We start from the raw sequence: 10,016 nt of genomic DNA, 5'->3' as shown, positions 1-10,016 counted from the left end.
AAGCCGACGCTCTATCCACTGAGCCAAACTGGTTAGGGCATATATGCACATCTTAATTGTTTTGAAGTGAACCCCTGTTTACCCATTACCCAGATTAAGAAATAGAACATTGCTGGCACTCCAGAAATTCCTTTATTGCTCTGTCCTCACCGCAATGCCCTCTTCCACCCTTGAGGAAACCACTGTCCTGACATTTAAAAAATTTTTTATTGATTTCAGAGAGAAAGGGAGAGGGAGAGGGAGAGAGAAACAACAATGATGACAGAGAATCATCCATTGACTGCCTTCTGCATGCCCCCTGCAGGGGACCAAGCCTGCAACCCTGGCATATGCCCTGATTGAGAATCGAACTGTGACCTCCAGGTTCATAGATCAAGGCTCAACCACTGAGCTACACTTGCCGGGCTCCCCTGACATCTACAGTAATCATTTCCTTGCTATTCTTTATGACTTAACCACCTACAAATGGATTCCTAAACAATATAGTTTTGCCGTAAATGGAATCATCCTATAAATTAAAAGCTGAACATGCTAAGTATCTGACCATTAGTTCCACTGTTTGACCAGTCACTATGACGCACACTGACCACTGGAGGAGGGGCGGGGCAGACGCTCCAACTGGTAGATTAGCTTGCTACTGGGGTCCGGCAGATCGGGACTGGGCGAGATGGGCCGGACATGCCCTGGAGCCCTCCCGCGGTGCCTCCCTGGCCCCGATCATGCACCAGTAGGGTCCCTCGGCCTGGCCTGCACCATCTCACAATCCAGGACCCCTCAGGGAATGTTGGAGAGCTGGTTTCGGCCTGATCCCCATAAGCCAGGCCGAGGGACCCCACGGGTGCACGAATCTGTGCACCTGGCCTCTAGTAGTTTATATATTCTTTAGTGATTTCTTTCCTCAACATCATGTTTGTAAGAGTCATGCATGCTGTTGCATGTAACTGTAGTTCCCCACTGTTTCGTTGTGTTACTATATCACAATGGTGGACTGATCTGTGTGTTGTTTACAGTATGAGACTGTGGACAGCTGCTGCTCTGGTATATGCTGGTGCACACAGCAGATTCTCCAGGAGAGTAGAATGGCTGCAGCATTGCGAACACTGTTAAAAAAATTTCACAGTTTTGAGATACAATTCACATACCACTCAATTCACTTGTTTAAAGTGTACAACTTAATGGGGTTTTTATTATTTATTTTTTAATATATTTTTATTGATTTCAGAGAGGAAGAGAGAGAGAGAAACATCAATGATGAGAGAGAATCATTGATTGGCTGCCTCCTGCACGCCCCCTACTAGGATCAAGCCTGCAGCCCAGGTATGTGCCCTTGACTGGAATTGAACCCAGTACTCTTCACTCCGCAGGCTGATGCTCTATCCACTGAGCCAAACCAGCTAAGGCCTTAATGGTTTTTAATGTAGTCTTAGAGTTGTGCAATCATCACACAATCATCAGTAGCACTTTTAAATGAATTAGTATTTTATTTATTACAAGGGTCTACATACATGTAGACCATCAGAGTAGAAGTAGATGGACATATTTATTCATCCTAGAGGTGGTGCTTGGTTTCTATATGTTCTGTGGTTCTATGGCTCCCAGAAGTCTTTAGTTTAAGGCATTGATATGTAGAAATTTGCCATTAACATACATATATGTACTTAAAAGATTTAGTACTTTAATTCATCACATATCCTATAGATGGCTTTATGATAGTGTTTCTCAAATTTTCCTGGGCATCAGAATCATTTAGAAGTCTTTTTAAAACAGATTGCTAAGCACCACCCTCCAAGTTTCAGATTCGGTAGGTCGGGGTGGACCTTGAGAATTTGTTTACCTAATCAGTTTCCAAGTGATAATGATACTATTAGTCCGGGGCAGTGGATCGGCAAACCACGGCTCGAGAGCCACATGCGGCTCTTTGGCCCCTTGAGTGTGGCTCTTCCACAAAATACCACGTGCAGGCGCGCACGTACAGTGCGATTGAAACTTCGTGGCCCATGCGCAGAAGTCAGTTTTCGGCCTGGGCGAGTCTATTTTGAAGAAGTGGTGTTAGAAGAAGTGGGGGTACGTTCGCTGAGGTCGACACCTCAAATTGAGGACGTTTTTAGCAAAGGCCAGCTTAGGAGTACCCTAATTAAGTTAATAACAATGTAACTACCTATATAGTTTAAGTTTAAAAAATTTGGCTCTCAAAAGAAATTTCAATCGTTGTACTGTTGATATTTGGCTCTGTTGACTAATGAGTTTGCCGACCACTGGTCTGGGGACCATACTTTGAGAAACCTGGTTGCTGGCTGTTACATTGGAAATTAGAGAACCAAGTATGGAAGGAATTCATTCAATCATTCAGTAGATAAGAATGGGACAAAAGACGCAATTTGTTGGAGGGAAAAGAGGGCAATTAGCAGGCTCTTGCAATAGCTCAGAGTATGACAGTAGGAATAGAGAGTAGTGAATGAATTTTTAAAATATTATGGAAACACAGTGAAGAGGCCTTGGCAATTGATTTGACATGGAGGGTAAAGGAAAGGAAGGAGTCAAATCTGACACCAAGATTTTAGTCCTGGATCAGGAAGAGAATTGGAGCACAGAGAATAAGCGGGACTGTGAGGAAAGAGTATGATCAATCAGCATCTGAATTCCTATACTTCTTGGCTGTCTAGGAAGATTTACTCAGCCATCATTTCATGGTCAAAAGATGACTGATCCCCTAAGCCGATGGCCCCATTCCTGCAGTGATGCCCCCAGAAACTAGAAGCATATGACCATGGGAGGCTTTTCTGGACAATTGATATTGAATGCTCAGTAGGAATTTAGAGGGACTACATGAAAAAAGGGGACATATGTAACACTTTCAACAATAAAGATTAACAAAAAAGAAGAATGATTCTGAGAACACTGAAAATTATCAAAATCCTTTTTCACATATTGCAATATCTCTCCTATCCTTCAAATTTTCTCTCTTTTAAAAAAATCCTCACCAGAGAATATGTGTGTGTGTGTGTGTGTGTGTGTGTGTTTAACTTAAAAAAATTGAGTTTAGAGAGAGAGGAAAGGGGAGGGAGAGAGGAAGAGAGAGAGAGAGAGAGAGAGAGAGAGAGAGAAAGACATCCATATGAGAGAGAAACATTGATCAACATCAATCAGTGTCCTCCCACAGGTACCCAACGAAGGATTGAACCTGCAACCCAGGGTGTGTGCCCTGATCAAGAATTGAACATATGACCCTTCAGTGCATGGGAGGATGCTCCAACTAACTGAGCCACCTGGCCAGGGCGAAGTTTTCTCTTTTAGACCAAACCACATCTTTATGTGAAATCCTTCTTGCTCTTTTCCTCCTATTTAAAGCCTACACATCTTTAAGTCCCTACTCCAGTCCTACCTCCTACTATGACTGCTCCCTTGGACTCCTCAGGCACTTCACCTGTCCTGCATTTCAGAGTAGGTTTTTCACTTCCCCCAGCTAGACCAAACCACCTCTAGGAGCAATGTCTTTGACCTTTTCACTTTATTGCATAATAAGCAGGATTAGAAGTCGAAGGGTTCTCATGTCTTTGAAGACAAGGTAGAGACTGAGCTGGGTCTTGGAATCTCCAAAATCTCAACTAACATCTGATAGTAGATTCCCAAATAAGGGGATACATCAGTAGAAGCAGTTTTTGTGCTCGTCAATGGGCTGGGCCATATGGAAGCCAAAGGACTCCTTTGTCTCCATGAGAGGCTGACCTCAGTGGCCGGTGTCCGAAGAACCGGAGAGGGCTATTCTCTTTTTTCAATCAACAAATATTTATTGAGCACATACTAGGTACCCTTGGACACTATCCTAACCACTGGGAGAAAATAGTGAATAAGACCATTTGCAGAACTTATGAGGAAAGAAACAAAAATACAAATAAACATACCAAATTATGCCACATTATTTTAAACTAGTGGCCCGGTGCACAAAATTCATGCATGAGGGGGGTGACCCTCAGCCCAGCCTGCACCTTCTCCATCTGGAACCCCTCGGGGGATGTCCGACTGCCAGCTTTCGGGCAGTTGGACATCCTTCTCATAATCCGGGACCGCTGGCTCCTAACCGCTCACCTATCTGCCTGCCTGATCTCCCCTAACCACTCTGCCTGCTGCCTGCTTGCCCCCAACTGCCCACTCCTGCCGGCCTGCTCGACCCCAACTGCCCTCCCCTCCTGGCCTGATCGCCCCTTACCACCTCTGCCTCGGCCCCACCACCATGGCTTTGTCTGGCAGGATGTCAGGAAGGTCTCCCAGTCTAATTAGCATATTAACCTTTTATTAGTATAGATGTGGCAAAAACATGCACTAAGCTAGAAAGAGAACGATGGAGGTGGGGGCCTGCTTTGGATTGAATGGTCAAGGAAGGCGTCTTTGAGGGTGTGATCTCAAGGACAAAGAGCCTGATCTGCACAGAGAGAGGGCAACCCCTTCTCAGAAGTCAGCAAAGCACAAAGGTGTGGGGTGGTAAGGAGGTGTGGAAAGGCAGGCAGTTTGGGGTTTCTGGAGCACAAAGTGAAAACCAAAACAAGATGGAAAGGTTGGCAAGGTCACATTTTGAAAGGACTTGTGTAATGTGGTGATGGTGTTTGGTTTCATCCTTTAGGAGACGGGGAACCTTTGATACACATAAACACCAGCTCTCTAAAACTGTTATTCTATCTTAATTCCTCCAGCCTTAAGCAGCCTGTCATCATTTTGATTGGGAGAAATCTGGCTTTCTTCCCCCACCGACAAGGCTGTGTGTGTGTGTGTGTGTGTGTGTGTGTGTGTGTGTGTGTGTGCTCGCGCGTGTTTATACTAGTAACTTTACAATCAGCCTGGTGGTTGTTTTTTTTTTTAAATAAACATTGTTTTTTGTGCTACTTCCTATGAATTATGATGTTGTTATCTAATTTACCTTTTTTTCAGTGCCCCTGACTAAATAGGTATTGCATGTTTTTTTAAATTTATTTATAGAGAGAAGAAGGGAGAGCGAGCAAAACATCGATCAGTTGCCTCCTGCAGGCACCTGACCGGGGATCAAACCCACAACCTGATTATGTGCCCTGACTGGGAATCAAACTTGCCACCTTTTGGTGTAGGAGACAATGCCCAACCAACGGAGCCGCCTGGTCAGGGCTGATTTACTGGACTGCTATTCACAGCCTTAGCAACAGGGCAATAGTGAAAAGAAGAAAAGCAAAGCAGAGGGAGTGTTATATTCCAGGGACAGGGAAGAACTATCAAGGATGTGATGTAGTTACCTCTGTTGGGGAAGAGTAGAAAGATCTGGAATCCAAGCCAGGGTCTACCATTCAATTGCTGTCTGAGCAAGCTACTTAACCTCTTTACACCTTGGTTTCCTTGTATTCAAAGTGAGGGTATAATAGTGTCATATACCACATAGAATTTTGGTGAAGATTAAATGAGAAAAGTGGATGTAAAACACTTCGTTCAGTGCATGTAGGAGGTGCTCAATAAATGTTCATTAATATCAGGTATGTCACTGATTATTAACCAAGAACCATTTATTGCTGCCTAGTATAACTATACTGGGCACATGGGGCATAGATGGAAAGTAGAAAAAGTAAGTTTGTATCTTTAAGAAACTTCTGATGGTTAGAGAAGTAAGAAATATACACAGCTCCAAGGCAGCATGTCTGGGATAGGGTGGTGCTGAGTAGATACCTGTTCTCATAGATGCTAACGAAGTCCCAAGTAAGTGGAAAGATTTCCATGGTGTTGGATTAATCAAGGACAGTTTCATGGAGGAAGTGAACCATGGGCATGGACTTGGAAGTAGTTTAAGGTTTGGATTGCTGGAGAGGAGAATGCCTCTTGGGAAGAGATCAGAACGAGGTCTTGCGGGGACAGCAGGGTTGTTCTAGGAGCAGGGGGAGGTGAGAAAAGAGGCCCGCATTTGGAAATCCAGGAGAAGACCATGAGGGAAAATGAGGCCAGGCTGGGAAGTTTAGGATGGTTAAAGAACTGGGAACCACTGCAAGTTTTCAAATGGGAATATTATGATGTTCAATGCGTATTTTAGGAAGACCTGTTGGAGCCATCTGGGTTAGACCACAAAGAACTATTCTGGTGTTGAGGGGTGAGGAGGGTGAACACTTACTTGGAAATAGGGAAGGAAATGAGTGAACGTGCTGTACACTCAGGAAGTATTAGTCAAGATCCATAAAGGGTCTTTCTCTCCTCTTTATGGTGTTGAAGTGACTAAGGAAAGAGGAGACTGGGATGACAGCTGTCATTCCTGCACCTCCTCTATCCGCCCCTACCCCATGGAGATAATTTAACAACAGGCAAGTACGTTGTGGCAGTGCAGCCAGGAGTTCACAGAGGGAAGTTCCCTTTCCAGACTGTTAGGGTTGTTCACCTTGCTGTGCCAGAGAGGTCAACAAAAGAGCAAGCGTGTTTTTAAATTTTGCACCCAGTAGCTCTTCACTGGGTCACCCAGCAACAGTTAGCCAGTGGCAACCGCGAGAAGGCTCCCATCCAGCATCTTGGTTATTTCTTGGTAAGTTTCTAGGTGTGAGAGTGCCTGTCTGAGGCAGGGGGACAGGTGTGGGATGGGACACCATTTTCTGTGTGACTCCGAAGCTGAACACCCAGTGGTGGTTTTTGTGAGCAGAGCAGCTGATAACCTTTCCAAGCCCTCGCCCTGTGGGCTGAGGTTTTCATCACAGGCACAGTCTGAAGTGCGTGTGGAAAGCACAGATGCCTCTTCAAGGACGGATTTGCTGGGGCCTCAGCTCCACTTGTCCAAGTCTCTCTCCTTGGTCTCCTGTCTCTGGGCCGATGACCACAGCCCCCTAAGGAAATGAAAATTGGTAACTGAGTCCAACCAGAAAAAGGACGAGAACCTGGAGTTCCTGTTTTCAGATACGCGGCCCTTTGTGGTGCTGGTAGAGCAGGTGGTGCAGTCTCAGTCAGGACCCGGGACGTGCCACAGGGGTTGGAGATGTGCAGCAGGGCTGTCCCCTGCTGCCTTCCATCTACATAGTGGTTTGGGCAGATACTTCCCAATGTGCTTTCCCCAAGGACCTTAAGTAATGTAAGTTTTTATGCCTTATTCTTTTAAAATTTTTTATTGAGTTTATGGGGGTGATATCTATAATAATAAAAGGGTAATATGCTAATTAGACTAGACATCATTCCGGACGTCCTTACTGACCAAAAGGGGCCGGAGGAGGGAAGTAGCCCCCGTCCCCGGTGCCTGCGGGCAGCGGCGGGAAGGGAAGCCTGGGTCCCGGGTGCCAGAGGGAAGCCAGTGCCAGCAGCTGGGGGAAGAAAGGCCTACTCTTGCATGGTTAATAAAATTATATAGGTTTCAGGTGCACAATTCTATAATATATAATCTGTTTGTATGTTCACCATCCCATTTGGGGGGGGGGTGTTTTTGTGTGTGTGTGTTTTGTTTTGTTTTGTTGCTTAATCACATCACCTTTTTCACCCAGCCCCTTCCCCACTCTCTCTAACAGTTGCCAGCCTGTTTTCTATATTTATGAGTCTGTTTCTATTTTGTTTGTTTGTTTATTTTACTCATTAGATTCCACACATAAGTGAAATCACATGGTATTTTTCTGTCTCTGACTGGCTTATCATGCCTTATTCCTGATTCTAGTCCCTGCTTGATGTTTTCTCATAATATTCACAGAACCTAACATATATGTACAGTTGAACCATGAAAAATATGGGTGTGAACTGCGCAGGTCCACTTATACACAGATTTTTAAAAAAATATATTTTATTGATTTTTCACAGAGAGGAAGGGAGAGGGATGGAGAGTTAGAAACATCGATCAGATGCCTCCTGCACACCTCCCACTGGGGATGTGCCTGCAACCAAGGTACATGCCCTTGGCCGGAATCGAACCCGGGACCCTTCAGTCCGCAGGCCAATGCTCTATCCACTGAGCCAAACCGGTTAGGGCAGATTTTTTTCAATAAATACTGTAAATGTATTTTCTCTTCCTTATGATTTTAATAATATCTTCTTTTCTCTAGCTTATTTTATTATCAGAATATAGTATATGATACATGTAACATACATAATATGTGTTAATCGTCTATTTATGTTCTTGGTAAGATTTCCAGTAAATAGTAGGCTACTAGTAGTTAACTTTTAGGGGAGTCAAAAGTTATACGCAGATTTTGGACTGGGTGGGGGGTCGGTGCCCCTGTCTCCTGCCTGAATTTATTTGTTCATTCCTATCTCTGGCACTTAGAGCAGTAGCTGGGACACATGAAGCCCCTCCTGCATATTGGATTAATGAATTTATTGGACAAATGTATGGCTGAATGAAGAAGCAGAGCAGATGCATCTGCTCAGCCCATGCGGGCCCTGTGGAGGTCCCGACGGAGAATGTTGCATCTCCCCATCCCTGCAACCTCCCAGTCACTACCGAAGAAGAGAGGCCCTGGATTCTCTCATACTTAACTGTTTGGTGGCTCTGAAATGACACCTCTCATAGGAAAGAGAAACTATTTAGTTTGGGGGGGAAACTCTAGTTATTACAAAGGCGGCAAAAAGAATTCGCCCTGCCTTTTGGATAATTGCTAGACCTATTTCCCCACACAAGGAACAGTCTCCCCTGGTTGAGACCTGCTGTGAAACTCAGCAGTGGCCCACAAACAGGGCCTCTGATGTGTCCGACTCATTAAGACCAAACCATCAGTCCACACACATTTTCCTTCCTCCCCAGTCCCGCTGAGGCAAGAAGTTTCCATTCTGCCCAACTAGTGAAACCAGTCACCAGCATCCACCTTTCTCCTCCCAGCCCTGCCTGAGGAAATGGAAGACTGTAAAGGAGGGTGGGCGAGGCCGGTGGTTGGGTGACCACTCAGACGGGGGCTTGCATCTGGAAGGCAGAGAAAGAGGCCACCATAGAGTCTTTTTCTTTCTTTTGTAAGTTTTAAAAATCTTTTTTAATGAGAGTTTGATGGAAAGCACAAGTTGGTAGGCGGCTGCTGGGAGTGAGCCTGTCTTAGTTTGTGTTTATAAAGCACGGAGGGGCGGGATTCGCAGCTCTTGGAAGTTTGGCCTTAGCTCACCTGTCAGCCTGGCACTGGGGTGTCAAAGCCACAGCGACTGTTAGCTGGCACTGACTCCCGCCCTTGGCTCAGAAACAGTGGCTCCCAGTGTGGCCTCGGCTGCACCTAGGACTTGCAGAGCCAGAGATTTCACAGGGGCCCGGTGAAAGGGTGTGACAATGAGAGACACTGGTGTGAGGGGGAATCCGTGGGGATAAGAAGTGTCACCAGCTGGAGAAAGAGCTCAGCTATCTGGATGGAAATGTGTGAGGATGTGTGTCGATGGGAGTCGGGGTTTTGCAGGAGGCTTGGTGATGGGCTGGCCATGTGGGTGGGAGGGAGGTGTGGGCAGGGAGGAGGGCCACAGGGAGTAGGGGCAGCTCTCACTCTTGAGTCCCCAAGAAGGATTGGTAGGTGGAGCTGAGGATGTTTGGACAAGGAGATTCTTTGAAGCTTTTCTCTTGTCCTCCCTACTCTGGACCTGGTCCCCTCCCCTCCATAAAGCCATTAGCTTCTGGTGCCAGCCCTATCTCTGCTCCATCTCTCTTGGTTCCAGTCAGTGCATTCACAGACCTTCTGCCCTCGGGGACGGGGAGGATTTATGGGGGGTAGAGGTTAGAGGGGGAGGGGGCATCCTTTAGAGGAGGGGAAGGCCTGTTTGGGAAGTAGGGTGTGGGGAGCTGTTAGTCCGCTGGGCTAGAGACAGGATCATTTCCGAGCTCGCTCTGCATGACAAAGGGGAAGGAGCAAGTTTTTTCTTTGATCTGCCCCCTGCCGACCTCACACACCTGCCTGTTGATGCCCCGGCCCCAGCTAAGACCCCAAGGAGAAAAACCAAAAGGGGGTGGGGATAGGCTGTGGCCCAGCTTCCCTGGATCTAGCTCAGGCCACCTTCCTTTCTTGGTGGCCCCAGGACAAAAATATCTGCCAGGCTGATGACCCAAAGCACCTGCCGCCCCCTCCCGGAGAGCCTGGCCTCCC

General features: G+C 46.3%; 1 protein-coding gene across 3 annotated transcripts in view; it reads left to right on the top strand.

Moving 5' to 3' along the window:
- Window positions 1-10,016, top strand: part of WNT5B (wingless-type MMTV integration site family, member 5B) — a 132,223-nt gene that overhangs the window by 86,144 nt on the left and 36,063 nt on the right. Inside the window, exon 1 of one of the 3 annotated variants that reach the window (XM_014539432.1) lies at window positions 6,466-6,520. The exons of the other annotated variants lie outside the window; for them this stretch is intronic. The gene's annotated coding sequence lies outside the window, so the exon portion shown is untranslated. Of the gene's footprint in view, window positions 1-6,465; window positions 6,521-10,016 lie in introns of those variants that run through there. 3 annotated transcript variants of the gene reach the window in all.

Source organism: Myotis brandtii, unplaced genomic scaffold (genome assembly GCF_000412655.1).
Source record: "Myotis brandtii unplaced genomic scaffold, ASM41265v1 scaffold216, whole genome shotgun sequence".
Taxonomy (NCBI): Eukaryota; Metazoa; Chordata; class Mammalia; order Chiroptera; family Vespertilionidae; genus Myotis; species Myotis brandtii.
Note: the sequence above shows the minus strand (reverse complement) of the source record. Positions and strands in the feature narration are given on the sequence as shown.